General features: G+C 37.9%; 1 protein-coding gene and 1 long non-coding RNA gene across 25 annotated transcripts in view; one reads left to right on the forward strand and one right to left on the reverse strand.

The window, feature by feature from the left end:
* Window positions 1–16,059, reverse strand: part of LOC135101299 (circumsporozoite protein-like) — a 166,140-nt gene that overhangs the window by 33,072 nt on the left and 117,009 nt on the right. The window lies entirely within an intron of this gene.
* On the forward strand, window positions 10,905–14,056 carry LOC135101097 (uncharacterized). Of its 2 annotated transcripts, XR_010269019.1 has the most exons (5): window positions 10,905–11,059; window positions 11,215–11,498; window positions 12,940–13,108; window positions 13,285–13,429; window positions 13,897–14,056. It is a non-coding gene; the product is annotated as an uncharacterized LOC135101097 (long non-coding RNA). The 2 variants fall into 2 exon arrangements; XR_010269018.1 differs by having other exon boundaries at window positions 10,917–11,498.

Below are 16,059 nucleotides of genomic sequence, written 5' to 3' on the forward strand. Positions count from 1 at the left end.
AAGGTTACCCAGAATTGTTGGCTACATGGAAGTGTACATGACATGACCAGTGTCATGAGGAAGAAGAAGTAAGTTGCCATACTGCTTAGTATGAAAAGATATAAATTGTGATTAAAGTATTACAAATTCATGTATTATATTGGTATATTACAGTACACTCAAACGCAACCCGCGCCTCATGTGTTTGAGATGTGGCGTTTTAAGACTACAGAAAAAAAAGTCAAATATTCATGTAATTCTTTTGTAATCAGTTGTCCAAGGTTCAAGTGGACATAAATTTATCAAATGGATTTAGAAAAGGTGGAAATACTGAAAAAAATAAAATAACATTGAATAAATTATGAGAAAAAAAAATTACGTAGTAATAAGACAGTCTTCTGCAGGAGAAGAAAAAGAAGAAGGAATAGGAGGAATAATACAGCAACATTCTCGCATGCATTGTTGAAGTTGAAGTGTGGATGTCTGAAGCAACAGCCTTGCCTGGCACTTTCACAGTCAGTCCCCTAACTGAGTTAGCGTAGTTTCCTTTCAAGCAACTTTTTTTTCCCCTCTCTAAACACAGCCCATCACAGGTCGAAGTTTGCCTGGCGCCAACGGAGATTTGATGGCGGTGACGCTGCTGCTTCTTCCTCTGAGAGCAGTGGTGGTAGTTCTTTTTCTCTGCTTCTTTTTCTTGATTTCTTCCTCTGATGGCGGTAATGCTGCTGCTGCTGCTGCTGCTGCTGCTGCTGCTGCTGCTGCTGCTTCTTCTTCCTCTGATGGCGTTGCTTCCTCTTCTTGTTCTAAGACAGTCAGTTTGATGGTCTGAGTTGGTAGGTGGTAGGGTAGACAGAGTGGAGAAAGTAGGAGGTGCTGCACACTCACCTCCCCTGCTCCCCAGTCATAATTCAAGTCAAGTTGGTGGAAGACTGGGAAGGGTAGGGAGGTGCTGCACACTCACCTCCCCTGCTCCCCAGTCATAATTCAAGTCAAGTTGGTGGAAGACTGGGAATGGTAGGGAGGTGCTGCACACTCACCTCCCATGCTCCCCAGGTTACATTTGTAACATCTGTCAGGTTGGTTATTTTTGGAGTTGCCAGGGTCAGTCAGTCAAGCCCAGGGAAGTGCTACGCACTCACCTTGCCAAGATCAGAGGGGTGGTGGTGGTGGTAGATTTGGAGCTGGTAGGATGAGTCACATTGGTGGTGGAAGTCAAACTGGGAGACTGGGAAGGGTAGGGAGGTGCTGCACACTCACCTCCCATGCTCCCCACGGTCAGTCAATTTGGTGGTCTGTTGCCAGATTAGAGTAAGATTTGTAAGTCAGTCAGGATGGTTGTTTTTAGAGTTGCCAGGGTCAGTCAGACTGGTGGTAGGGAAGTGCTACGCACTCACCTACCCTGGACAGGGTATGATGTAGTGATGTAGGGATCAGAGTCACAGTGTCAGAGAGTTGCTCTTAGAAGTTGCCAGGATGAGTAAGGTCAAACTGGGAGACTGGGAAGTGTAGGGAGGTGCTGCACACTCACCTCACATGCTCCCCTGGGCCAGTCAGTTTGGTGATTACATATCTGTAAATCAGGCAGGTTGTTTGTTTTTTTGAGCAGCCAGGGTCAGTCAGTCAGGGTCAGACAAGGGAAGTGCTACGCACTCACCTTGCCAAGATCAGAGGGGTGGTGGTGGTGGTGGTCTGTACAGTTGGAGTTACTCTTTGGAGTTGGTAGGATGAGTCAGATTGATGGGAGACTGGGAAGGGTAGGGAGGTGCTGCATACTCACCTCCCGTGCTTCCCAGGGTCAGTCAGTATGGTGGGTCTTTAGAGTTGCCAGGATGAGTCACGGGAAGTGCTACGCACTCACCTTGCCAGGATCAGTTGCCAGGGTGGGGAGTACTGGAGTACTGGTGGTGGTCTGTACAGTTGGAGTTGCCAGAATGAGTCAGATTGTTGGTCAAAGTCAAACTGGGAGACTGGGAAGGGTAGGGAGGTGCTGCACACTCACCTCCCGTGCTTCACAGGTGGGGTGGTGGTCTTTGGAGTTGTCAGGATCAGTCAGGTTGGTATTGATTTATTTTTATTATTTATTGTTGATTGCCAGACTCAGTCACTTTTATTGACGGGGGAATTAGGAGTTTTTTGGTTTTTACTTTATTTATTTTTTGTTAATTTTATTTTATTTATTTATTTTATTTTATTTTCCATTTATTTTATTGTTTTTTTTTTCTTTATACCTATATAGATTTTATTCTTTTTGATGTGGTAGTCCGTAGACTTGGGGAGAGAAGGGAAGTGCTGTGCACTCACCTCTCTTGCTCTCCCGAGGTCCGAGGTGGTAGGGAGGTTTTTATTTTTATTTTAATCATTTATTTACTTATTTGCTTTATTTATTTATTTATTTTATTTTATTTTATTTTATTTCATTTATCTATTTTCTTTTTCTTTTTTTTTTTTGCGTGGAAGGCTGGGAGAGAAGGGAAGTGCTATGCACTCACCTTTATGTTGTTTTTTTTTATATATTTTTCCTGTTAAGTGCTAGGGAAGTGCTAGGCACTTACCTCTATTTTTATTTATTTTTTTATTTATTTATTTTTTTATTTATTTTATTTATTCTTTTTTTTTTTTGTTTTTATTATTTTTTGCCTGGTAGTCCGTAGACTTGCCAGGGTTAGGTAGGGGAGAGAAGGGAAGCGCTGTGCACTCACCTCCCTTGCTCTCCCGGGGGCGGTAAGGCGGTGCCTTCCTCCCCTGGGGAGGGGTAGGGAGGTGCTGCGCACTCACCTCCCCTCCTCCCCGTGGGCAGCTCCATCACCGTACCTGTGTGTTTGAGGCACACATGGTGATGGAGGGATGCTCTTTGAAGGTTTTTGTGAGTTCCGAGAGGGGGGTTCGAACCTACGCGCCCCTCACTTCCCTCACGCCAAACTCCAAGTGCATCACTCTACCCACTGGGCCACGAGGGCCCTTTTTCTTTTTTTTAAAGTTGGTCTATTTCCCCATCTTCCCCATCTTTTTTTGTAAAGTTGGTCTATTTCCCCATCTAATGTGCACGCCAGTATGTATTAAAGAATTATGATGTGAATTAATTTCATTACGTTATTTTTTTATTGTATTTTCTATGGGATATGACCGCTAGCATCCCACACACACTGGGTTCCCAAGACTGTCACTACGCAACGAAACCCCAACGGTAAACAAAATATATTTGAACACATGATTTCCCCTCCAGTGTTCATGCAGCACCAAAAGTTCAATAAGAAAAACTGCTGCTGATTCTAAAGTGAGCGTTCATTCCCACAGTGATAATTAGATAATTGTTGACTTGTGGGAGTATGTCGTGGAGTGCAAATAGCAGTAGGTGAGATCAGAGAACTTTACAGAGGCGGGCATTCCTTGTGTCTGGAGCCGCCTCCTGGAACCCTCCCCTGTGCTGCACCACCACCACCATCACCAACAACAATAACAACAACACAACATTACACCTGTCCATCCTGCAGCACGAGAATGACTCAGCCCAGAGAACCACGGATTGCTTTATTCGTAATTCACGTCCACTCTCAACATAGACATCAATCAAATTATGTCATTGAAAAAGCTGGTGAAGCACTCACTTCTTCACACAGGCTTTACTACCTATCAGCAGGATGAAAGCTTCCGACTGGGAGGAAGGGCGGCGTCGGGAGGGATTAAGGGAGAGAGGGTAGGGGGACCAGCGGAGGCTGCAAGTGTGTTTATGCTTCATAGGTATAAAAAAGAGTATTGCATGAAAAAGAAGAAAGACCTGTGCCCCTCCCACCCCTGCTCCCCGCGTGAGGCGATACGCAGTGAAGTGGTACTGTTGTTGTTGTTGTTGTTATTATTATTATTATTATTATTATTATTATTATTATTATTATTATTATTATTATTATTATTATTATTAATTATTATTATTATTATTATTATTATCATTACATATTAATATATATTAGTTATTATTATAATAATTATTACTATTATTATTATTACCATTATAATTATTATTATTACCGTCATCATCGTCATCAGCACCATCATTGTAGTGTAGCGGGTTTGTGTCCTTTAATTTCCGTGTCGTATCTTGTAAGTTGTAAGTTTTGATAGTTCAGTATTTGTAACGATGGAGACCTTGTTTTTTTATTCTTTATGCACTGCACGGTGTCATTGGCATTTACATCTATATTTTCTACTGTTTTTTTTTTTTTCTGTTACTTATGTACTGAATCTATTTGTTTTGCAGAAAAAAAAAGTCCAAACAGTAACAGACCAAGAGGTTCTTATAAGTTTGTTTGGGTAACTATTCTACTCTATTAGTGGTAGAGAAAGGATAGCACAGAAGAAGGGTCCTTCCATCCCCCACCCCCTATCCCTCCAGGCAAGGCTCACCTGAGAAAGGAAATGGTACCATGTTGTATAGAAATAAAAAACAACATGGAATGTGAGAGGAAACTAAGAAAGAGAGGAGGACTACTTCTACCACATACAATCTACATGCCAGCACGGACAGTACGGAGTGAACGTGTTCGTTATTCAGACATGAACAATGACAACCGGGAATTAGTGTCTACATACTTGTCAAGACAGGTTTTCGATGAGTGTACAGTACCTGAGTTAACGACGCTTGATGGAACACAATTCCACATATTTATGACACGATTGAAGTAAAATGTTTGGCTTCATTTGTTTGAAATCGCTTACCTATAATTTGCTATTGTTTCTTGTAACATTAGACATGTTGAGTCTTAGGAAGAATTCGGGTCTCATATTTGTGAAACCCTTAAAAGTTTAGTAAAGCAATATCAGATCCCCTCTTAGCCTGCGTTTGGATAGGGAGAATAGATCTCGTTCTTTAAGACGTTCCTTGTAGGGTTAATTGCGAAGCTTTCAAGTAATTTTCGTTACTCTACTTCGTATTGTCTTTTTTTCTGATTTCTCAATATTCCTTCTGTAGTAGGATGACAAAAACTGTACATTGTATTCAAGATGAATGCGTACAAGTGAGTTGTACAAAGCCAGATTTTTTTATTTATTTTTTTTTCAGATTTGAAGGTGAAAGATCTTCTTAATGAAAACTATTAATTTATTAGCAATTTCAATGACTTCGGTACAGTGTTTGCTTGGTTCAAGATCTGCTGTCACTAAAACTCCCAGATCTTTCTCAGGATCCAAACTATTGATGGGGGGATTACTTTTAAAAATTTTCCAGCAGATTGCTATTTCCTATATTTAATACGTGGCATTTATCAAAATCAAAGTTATAAGCCACGTTTCACACCATTCAATGAAAGTGTATACATCATTTTGCAAAATTTGACGTTGGTTTGGTGTCAGTCTTGTTAGCAATTTTAGTATCTGTCAATTTTGACAATTTACTTCTGATTCCTTCGTCTATGTCATTGATATATATTATGAAGAGGATCGGTCCTAAGATTGAACACTGAGGAACGCCACTACTTATATCAATCTAATTTGAAGAATTAGCGTTTGTGGTGACCCCCATACCACAATATATATTGTACTGTCAAAAAAAAAAAAAAAAAAAAGACGAAAGAAAACAAAATAAGGAAAAAGAAAGAAGTGAAGATAAAATAAGTCACAAGAAAGTAGAAATGGAATGTTTATAGTGATTGATGTGTTGCTGATATCATGTGTGTTTTTCTCACTGAACATTAATGGCGCCGACTGAATATTTGTTGTGTTTGTGCATGTGATATTGTCTGTGTTTTGCACGATGATTGCGTTGATCAGTGAATATGTTGAAGAGATATAAGGTAACACCTAATAACTTTGAATAATTTAAAGATGAATGCGAGTGAGAAATTTTGAGTTGTAAGAAATGTAAATAATTAGTAGTTATTAATTAAAATATGAAAATGTTTGTGAGTTTTACTGTACCATTTATAAACCAATTCCTTGCAATATCTCAGAACACGACACGTTAATTCAGTATGTCTGTCTGTCTGTCTGTCTCTCTGTCTGTCTGTCTGTCTATTTACCTAATCTATTTTCTACTTACTGAACTGTTTATCTACCCATCTATTTATTTTTATATCTAATTAAATACTTATTCATTTATTCATCTATCTATCAATCTATCTATCCATCCATCTGTCCATCTATATATCTATTTATCAGCCAGTCGATCTATTTAACCATTTACCCATCCAGCCATCTATCTATAACTCTACCTGTTCAACCAGATACCTATTCATTAATCAATTCGTCAGACCAACAACACATTTCTCTATCTGCGCCTGAACATACTCACCGATCCATCTCCCCGTTCACCGCCACTGTACCGAGATAATGCACCCTCAATACACTCCTATACTCGGCGGCGGCTAGGCAACGCTATTTCGACATGTTTTACTAAGCATCCCTCCAGTTCCTCCCACAGCTCCCTGCTTATAAGGGGAGACAAGGCCATGCTAATACTACGGGACGGGAGGTGGAGGGGGAGGAAGAGGAGGGGCGTCTGTTGCAAGCATTATGTCGGCAAAAGGAAGGATGGAAAGTAAGTCAGAGAGGATGAAGGATGGTGGAGCGAGGGAAGAGAAGAAAGGAATTCCTGAAAATGGGAGAAGTTGAGAATGAGGTGTGATGTTGTTGTTGTTGTGGTTGTTGTTGTTGGTGGTGGTGGTGGTGGTGGTGAGGGACAGGAGATTAATTAGGAATGATTAGTGGTGGCGGGGGTGAGGTATGGGACAGAATCATGGTGGAGTGGAGTGTAAGCTGTGGTGATGGTGACGGTGATGGTGATGTTGTGGTGACGAGGATGAGCTTGTGCGTGAATGATTACTGATTAGTGATGACAGGTTAATAGAGCGTCAGTTTATATTAACAGCCACTGGACATGATACATTACGGACAGCTGGTGTGCAGTGGAGGGAGCGTGTTATTATCATAGTCTCCAGATCACTTATTATTAGAGTCTAGAATAGATCATAAGGCTAACAATTTGGTTACAGTTTACAATACCACTTAATTTCCGCATGGTAAAGAGTGGATGGAAAAGAGAGTTAAATCAGGTTGGTTCATTTAGTTAGGAAGGTGTCTTGATACTCGTCTCTTATAGCAACTCAAGTCAATCGGAGGTGAGTAAACATATATGATCAGTTCAAGTCATAACAAGTTTGGGAAGTTAAATAACAATCAGGGAGAATTACGGAGTTTAACTGGGAAAGGGATCAAAGAGTGAAGAGGCCAGTCAACTCTCGCACTATTAAAGAGAAAACAAGGGCTGAAAGTAAGTGAAAAGCCTAATTGTATCAGAGCGTGTGTTTCATGAGCAGGGCTGAACTGTAGCGTTTGGATTGCTTTGTATTCATGGTGAGGGGAATCACACCAGGGGCGGGATGTGATACGTTAATAGGAGTGTTTGTATGCATAATAAAGTGACACAATAATGGATATGGAACGTGCCACATTGATTGCTTTGCATTCATTTTAAAGTGAAATCATGCCACCAATGAAATGTAACACGTTATTTGGAATTTTTTCCATGAAAAGAACCATAGTAAGGCAGTTCAAGGAAGCATTAATTGGTAGTCAGATGACACTTGATCATAAAAGTAAATGAATACCTAACTCAACGCACAGAAAAAGAAAAAAAAGTACTGAAATTTTAAAGAACACATGCTTCTCTCTGACGAGCATCACTCGCAAGACCTGCATTACATTCAGTCCCGAAGAGTTCTCAAGAGTCCTTTTAAATTATTTGACCCTTCCACATGAAACAATCACACTTGAGAAATGGTTCTCAACTGGTGGTCCACAGTGACTCTTTAGGGTGGTCCACAGGATGCCTACTGTATTTGCTGATAAAAATTAAATGGAAAATTCAGGATGAACAATTTTGATCAAAATGAATAACTACTATTATTACATTTCTATTTAAGAGAACCATTGACAGTCTAAGTTGTAGCTGTTAGGTAATACTTCGAGTCACTTCTAAGTTTAATCTACAACGAATGTTCAAGATTCACGCCGCCATCCGGGACTAGGGCCTGAGAACATACTCGTACTATACGCGTCAAGGTGACGAGCCATCCTGTTCATTTCTGTCAGCTTCCGCGCGGCTACACGAGTCGTCAAGTGCTGTGGACCACCGTGCCTGTGGCCACTGGCCACCGAACTGCAGTGTTGATTAGTTGTATTAAAACAATATTGAAAGGGTCCAAATTTTCTTTCTGTTTTTGTTAGTGGCCCATGGCCTGAAAAGAGATGAAAATCACTGCACTAGAGAGTAATAACGGCATTAGCAAAAGCGTCCACTTCAAACACCCTTTTGTCTCTGCCTGTGGGCGCACAAATTACCTCAGAATGTTACGTCACAATGAATAAGACAAGTGAAAAAGCTTTCTCTTAAATTTGAATACCGTCTTTTCGGAAATATTGATTTTTTTATTTTATTTTGTGCAATAAGAAAGGAAAACTTGTGCAATTTTGAGAAGAGTGAAAAAATCTACAATTCACCCTAAGGAGGAGGAACAGAGAAATTACGAACTTTACCACCACCACCACCACCACCACATCCTCCTCCTCCTGATCCTCCTTTTTTTTTATTTTCCTTAGGAATAATGATAAAATCTCACTTCATTCTTTCCAATCAAAATGCAGTCAGTTTTCCCCACACTGCACGATGGTTTTCCCACGCCAGCACAAGCACAAGGGCGTGTCAGTTTGGCAGAAGTCATACACTGCTCTAGCTTACTTTACTAAATGGTAGTTAATCTAAATTAACTCCAAAGCATTATGTAAAGACCTGTGGGAGTGTTTCTGTTTTGGTTATCCATTGTAATCACATGTAATCCTTATTTTCTTCGTCCGCATTCTCCTGTTATTGATCAACTTTGTGATTTTAAGTACTAGAGGTCAAAGTTGCTGGGGATAACCTGTGTATGCAGCCTCTAAAGGGAAGGCACACAAACCCAGTGACCGAAGCTGTGGCTTGATTGACTGCCGCCTCCCTGGAAAGCGCAACGCAAGGATGCTGCACCACCCCTCAACAACCAAACTGTGCCTTCACCTGCGCTACGCACACACCACATCACACAACTATCATGCATTTACACTCTCCCTCACAAACAAAAGTAGACAGACCACAACTCTTTCCCTCACTATTCTCTCAAGTTCTATGTGGTTTTTCTATACCACGTGGTATCAATTCCTGTATCTTGTCAGCTTCTGCTGGAGGGATTGGTGGGGAGGAACCTTCTGTACTATCCTGTATCTCCCAATAATAGTTAATGTACAATAATTATCCAAACAGCCTCGTCAATACCTCAAGGTTTGGTCTTCCGTTGCATTCCTTTGTATTCCTCTGGAGAGAGAGAGAGAGAGAGAGAGAGAGAGAGAGAGAGAGAGAGAGAGAGAGAGAGAGAGAGAGAGAGAGAGAGAGAGAGAGAGAGAGAGAGAGAGAGAGAGAGAGAGAGAGAGAGAGAGAGAGAGAGAGAGAGAGAGAGAGAGAGAGAGAGAGAGAGAGAGAGAGAGAGAGAGAGAGAGGATATCGTTGAATAAAAAAGTTTTGTATAAATCAAGATATGAAAAAGGAATATAAAATGGTAAGCTTTTTTTTCGCCTAGGGGCACACGTAGAACACACTTGTCAAGTTAAGTAAACATAAAGTGGAAATGCTGAAGATAAACAAAATAATGGAGGAACACTGAACCTTTCACGAGAATGGAACTGTTGATATTACTGGGATTTTTATTTATTTTTTCTAGTGTACATCATTATCCCAGACTACATCACCACAACTACATAATTCCGTCACAGCGTAAAGGGAGAGACTATTATCTATTTACTTCATACATTCATACATACATACTTCATACATGTATTCTACTTTTCATTACCAAATCATATTGAGAGGCACTTTTGTGACTCACTGTTTCCTTTACATTGAGAAATTACTTGTTTATTACAGTACAGCATAAAGCAAGTGTCTGCAGTGAGTCAGACACTTTGTCAAGCAGCCTTACCTTACATGCACATGGAATAACATAGGCAAGCATGACAGGCTTCACTTAAATGTAAACCTAAAAAAGGAAGGACGTACACTGCACTACAAAAACTGCTCCGTCCCCGTCACTCACCGGTAAATTGTGAGTGTGTCAGGAGGAGCAGGAAAAAGCCAGTCTACATCATCTGGCTGCGAGGAAAGAAAAACGTCCCGTCGCTGCTGCATCCGACAACACAAACACAAAATCAGAGGACCGTGTTAAAACCTAAAAACAAAGAGAAGAAATAGTGTTTCTTCACCAATAACGAAACAAAGTACGGACTGCTGTTGCTTGTGCTCCTGCTGCTGCCATAGTGTGTGTGTGTGTGTGTGTGTGTGTGTGTGTGTGTGTGTGCAAAAGTCTTACTCGTTAGGTGTCTTTAAGGGAACTTTCTTACTACACTGTACAAAATAATTGTTGTTTTTACAGTATTTTTCCCATAAATACTGACAGGAAATAGCTGTAACCAAAGTTTACAAATCCGACTGTTGTATGTGACATGCAATTTGGTTGTGATGTCTTGAATTTCTTGGCTCAGTCCTTGTTAACATTTAACAGGCAATGTTGAGTGTGTGCCGAGACACCATAAGCCTCCATATTATATAAATAATATTTTATCGAGATAGAATTAACTACAGATAAACACTGTAAATCGAAGCAACAGGGTGTCTGTAAATGTTGCATTTTTTCTTCGTTGCTAAGCGGTTGTCTTCAATATTATTCTTCATTAAATACTTGGAATGTAATACTTATTCATTGCTGTTATACCAATAGCCTTAAAAACATACTTTAAATGTTTTTTTTTTTTTATATATTATTTGTCATGTGCATTGTTTATTGCGACACGTGGCACTGTTACTGAAAACTTGTCATGTAGCGCCTTTGTATGTCGATGTGCATTTATCGTATACAAATATTTTCACTTAAGGTGATGATGAAAATTATTCATAATGAAATGAAAAGCTCAAACATTCTATATAATATTTCGGTGACGCAAGGTTACTTCGACCTAGTAACTTCAGTAACCAGAAGATGGAATATTCTACTCTGGGGAGACAAGCAAGGTAAGAAATATATTTTGTTATCTCAGTTGAAATATTTAGTAGTATGAAATTTTGAGGAAGTATGATGAGAAGAATAATAAAAGCATAGGAGTAGTTACATGCACATCGAGATTTCCAACTGTTGAACCACCAATTTTTCTGTTTATGAATACGAGGTGCCTGCCAAATGCCAGTACGAGACCAGTAGCTACACCTTTTTTATCCTGCACTGAGTGAGACCCAGGCCTGTACTTTCATCAAGCTTGATACTGTCAGCTTACTGCACTTCTGGGACACTAGAGGCTAAGTTGACGCTGTTGTTAAGACTGAACTATACAGCCTCAACAAAAACATCACCAAGGGCACAGCTAGCCAGTATTCTACCTACCTACCTACCTCCTAAGGTCCTAAGGCCTAAAGGCCTTGCATCCAACAACATTCCTGGTCTCCTCTCTCGCATGTAAGTGACAATTCAATGGTTGGTTAATCTCAGCTTGTAAGCCATGTCATTATTAAGTGTGTTTATTTGTGCATGATGTATACATTTTTTTTACCTACCTAATATAAATTATGTTTATGCAGGAAGTCATTGGTAAATTAAATAATTAACTAAACTCACCTGCAGTCTTAGTTTTGTTAGTTTGATTATATACCTATGTTAAATTATGCTGGTTTGGCTTGGTTAGGTTAGTTAGGTCAGTCTAATTTGGTTTGGTTTGGTTATGGTGGTTAGTTTCATTAGTTTGTTAGGTTGATTACCTAGGTTAAGTGGTAATCTGTTACATCCGGCTGGTGGTCACAGATGAGAGGAAGACTGATGAATGAGTGAAAATGTAGTGGAGTTTGTTCCATGAGTCCACTACCACTTTTAGAAAAAAAGTATGTTTCTTAAGTGTTGTAATAATCTCTGAATACCTGAAGGGCAAGCACAGTTAAGTACTACTGATTTTTTAGTAATTACTTTTGTGTCATGGATTCAGAGTCTTCATGTCCTCTCTGTAATCATGTATCAAGGTCAGTGAAAAATTGTGTAAATCATTGCCTGTTGCATTTAAATCAATACAGAAGAGTTATCAAATGCCCATTAAGGGATTCCAAATGGACATTTTCATCATATGCAGGGCTAAAGGCTCATATATACCAAGACCATCAAGAATGTAGGTCAAAAAGTGATGAAAAATTGTTGATCTTAAGTCTCCATTTGAAATTACAGTGTAAAACTCTTTTGTGCCAACAAGTTTGTGATAAAAATGAAGGATTTATTAAAGCATCTGAGACAGCACATTGATGATGGCACCAGGATTCAGTGCCCCTTTAATCAGTGCTCCAAAATGTTCTCAAAGACAACCACATTTAAATCACACATAAGTAGGCATCACACATATCAAACAGTTAAGGACTTGCCATCTGAAATGGTCTACTCATCAAATTCAGACCTCTGTGATGACTTGTCACCAAGTTAGGAGGTATCCAGTACAACAAGAAATGACATTTATGACTTGGAAGGGACTAGCTTATCATTTATATACATATGTAACCAAAGGAGGTGTAATATTACAACCAGGAGCAGTGTAAATAATTGTAATTTTCTTATCATTTTACCTTTGATAAAGTTATTAATTGGTTCCTTTGTGCTTAATAAACAGGAAGGGGATGTGTGGGTATTTGTTATAAAAATTATGAGAGAGAAGTATCTTGTGGTCCATAAAAATTATGTTATCATTATTATTACCTGGTCTTTTGTGGGAAAAGCTTTAGGAAGAGGAGGTAAAATATCTACTGCAGTTCTGCCACAAGCATTAATTGGTGAGGAAGGGGTGAAGATGCTAGAGACAAGTCATGAAATCCTGACCAGGTGGCTATGTTATTTTTATTTATTTATTTATTTTTAATACTTTCAGGAGAATCAAGGTTTACTACAACAAGATATATGCTGTCAATTGATGGTGTTGTTGTCACTGAGCATATTGCCACATTTACCACTGGCCTAGCTATGCTGTTGGCCTCCTATTACAACTTTAATATAAGGTACCCCATTGATTCTGCATCAACACTCGAGTTCATTCAAAGGTAATTCATATATATATATATATATATATATATATATATATATATATATATATATATATATATATATATATATATATATATATATATATATATATATATATATATATATATATGGATAAATCTGTCCAGAACACCTCCAATGTACCTCCATAATACATTACCTTCCATCACTACAGATGTTTTGCTGGTATCAATCCCAAATGGGGGAGCAGGATAGAAGTAAAAAAAAACATTGCAAAAGGCACTCTGAAGTCCATCCGAAGGTCCTGTCCCTGATTAATGGTATTGCTGATGTAGACTGGAGGAGCTAAATCCCACCAGGTAATGTTTATTACTTATGAAAACATTGCTTTATCATTATGGAGATTAATCATTATTATTTTCTTTTAAGAAATCTTGGAACACTTATATTGGGTTTTTGTTAAGTGAAAAATAAGCTTCCAGGAAGTCACATGTATTACAGTGTCTTATTTACCATTTCATTTTACCTCACAAATAATTAATTTGTTTGATTACTAATTTTATTAGAGATGCTATGAGTGTGTTATGACGGTTAGATTGCTTTAATGTGCTTGTGCCTGGAAAAAAAGGGCTGGTCATCCCTATTTGGAAACTTAGTGGGCCATCATTTATTTAATTTATTTCTTACCATTGACTTCAGTAGAACTAAACAATTTGCCATGTAGTATATACCTTACTGTTTATATGAAGTACTTGTATTGTGCGTTCAAGACTGAAGACAACAATGAAACTTTTGTATCATGTTTTCATTATCTTAACTATTGCAGATGCTGTCAGCCACTAGAGGGGAGGAAACTAGAATTGTGATACACAAGTGGATAAAACTTCTCTTCCAGTCTTGGTGATGTACTTAAATAATGCTCTTTTTTTAATGATGTGTCAATGACAATTATAATGGTGATGCTGTAAAGGTGATGTACTTAAATGCCTAGGTTCATTATATATATATATATATATATATATATATATATATATATATATATATATATATATATATATATATATATATATATATATATATATATATATATATATATATATATATTTTTTTTTTTTTTTTTTTTTTTTTTTTTTTTTTCTGGAATGCTCTTAATAATGGTGTAATGATTATAAAGGTGATGATGATGATGATGTCAAGTTTTCTCCATGCAAGTATAATGATGATTATAATGGTGGTGATGATGATGATAATGCAAGTTTTCTCCATGATTGGTGATGTAAATTAAATACCTAGGTTCAAATTTTTTCTGGAATGCTTTTTTTTATTTGTGTATGTAATGATTATAATGGTGATGATGATGCTGATGATGTAAAGTTCTCTCCATGCTGGTTGATGTATAGTTAAATGCCTAGGTTCATTATGATTTTTTTTTTCTTAAATTCTCTTTTAATGAAGTGTAATGATGATGATTATGTAAAGTTCTCTCCATGCTTGGTGATGTAGTGAAATGCTTAGATTCACTGTTATTTTTATTTATTTATTTATTATTTTTTAGGAATGCTCTTTGATGAAGTGTCAAGTAATTGATTAAATTGTATAGTGTAGTTTTGTGGAAATATTTTTTGCAAGTTTGTCTAATGTATGTTTAGTTTTAAAAATGTGCTCAGGTAATTTCTCCTTTTACCTCATTTTGATTTTGAAGCCTCTTATCTAGTTCATCTTTTACGTGAGAATATGAGGAAAATGTAGGTTGTCCATGCCTTAACCCGATGTGCTGTTGGATACATTGTGTTAAATAAAATCTTTCTCCTATGAATTGTCTCACCTTTATAATTTTTCCATGGGCAGTAGGACAGGATTCAAGTTCCCATGTTTATTATTACTGATGCTGTGCTTTAACTAAAAGGATGTTTTTTTTCTTTTTTTTTTATTATTATTATTATTTTTTTTTTTTCAGCTTGGTTGTCAGATTCCTTACACATATCAGTCCTTGCATTCCTTCTGTGTTTCTCTCATAAACACATATAGTTTAAATAATACCTTGCTTATTTTCCCAAGAATGTTTCAGATACTGGAAGCAGTTAACTTATTTTCATAGACTTTGGTTCAGGTGAAGTGATTTCCCACCGACGTAATTAAATATTTTTGTACATAATCAGGTAGATATGTGATATACTCAAGATCTGTTCATATAGAAAAGAATATTTAATATTCATAAAAAAAAGTCCTCGAAGTGCCCTAGTAAATATGTGTTCTACTGAGTCAATTATGATTTTAGTATTTATTTACTTAAATTGTTATTAAATGTAAAAAATGTCACGAGTACTGAATAGTCGCATTTCCATCGCTCCAATATCCAGACTGTCGGTATCCAGACTCGTCATTATCCAAACAAGTGTCTGATTGGCTATCGTGACAGTAAGAGTTGCTATCTGGAGGGTAAGGGTCACTATTCAGACAGTAAGTCATTATCCGGATGTTTTACAGTCATTTACATCCCTATCCAGATGTTGCAGTCTCCGGATGGGCCTTTGGATAATAACTAGGATGGATATTGGAAAGTTTACAGCATTTTACTGCTGTAATTAAAACATTGCTGTTAATTCAGGATATAACCTCAAATTTGCTCTTTCAAACACTGGTTTCTTCTGATATCTGCTCTTTTCTGCATACAGCGAACTTTTCAGTTTGTCATAAAAAGTTTATGTATACCACTTGCCCACTGCTCTCAGTGTGCCTTTTGTTTACATGCTGACCATCTGGAGGAAACAATATACTCCTGCCTGGCTGCCAGTCAGTCGACCTTTTGAACTGTTGCTCAGTGTATACTGAATACACTTTATTAATATGTGGTGCATGGTTCAGTTGGCCAGCAGGCATTCAGGCGTGTGATCAGCTGGCAACTGTAAACAGTAATGTGTAGTGAGAGCAGCAGCATTGCAATGTCTACCATTTGTATCTAAAGTCATAATTTGATATGTATGTACTG

This window comes from Scylla paramamosain, chromosome 6 (assembly GCF_035594125.1).
Source record: "Scylla paramamosain isolate STU-SP2022 chromosome 6, ASM3559412v1, whole genome shotgun sequence".
In the NCBI taxonomy this organism is placed as follows: Eukaryota; Metazoa; Arthropoda; class Malacostraca; order Decapoda; family Portunidae; genus Scylla; species Scylla paramamosain.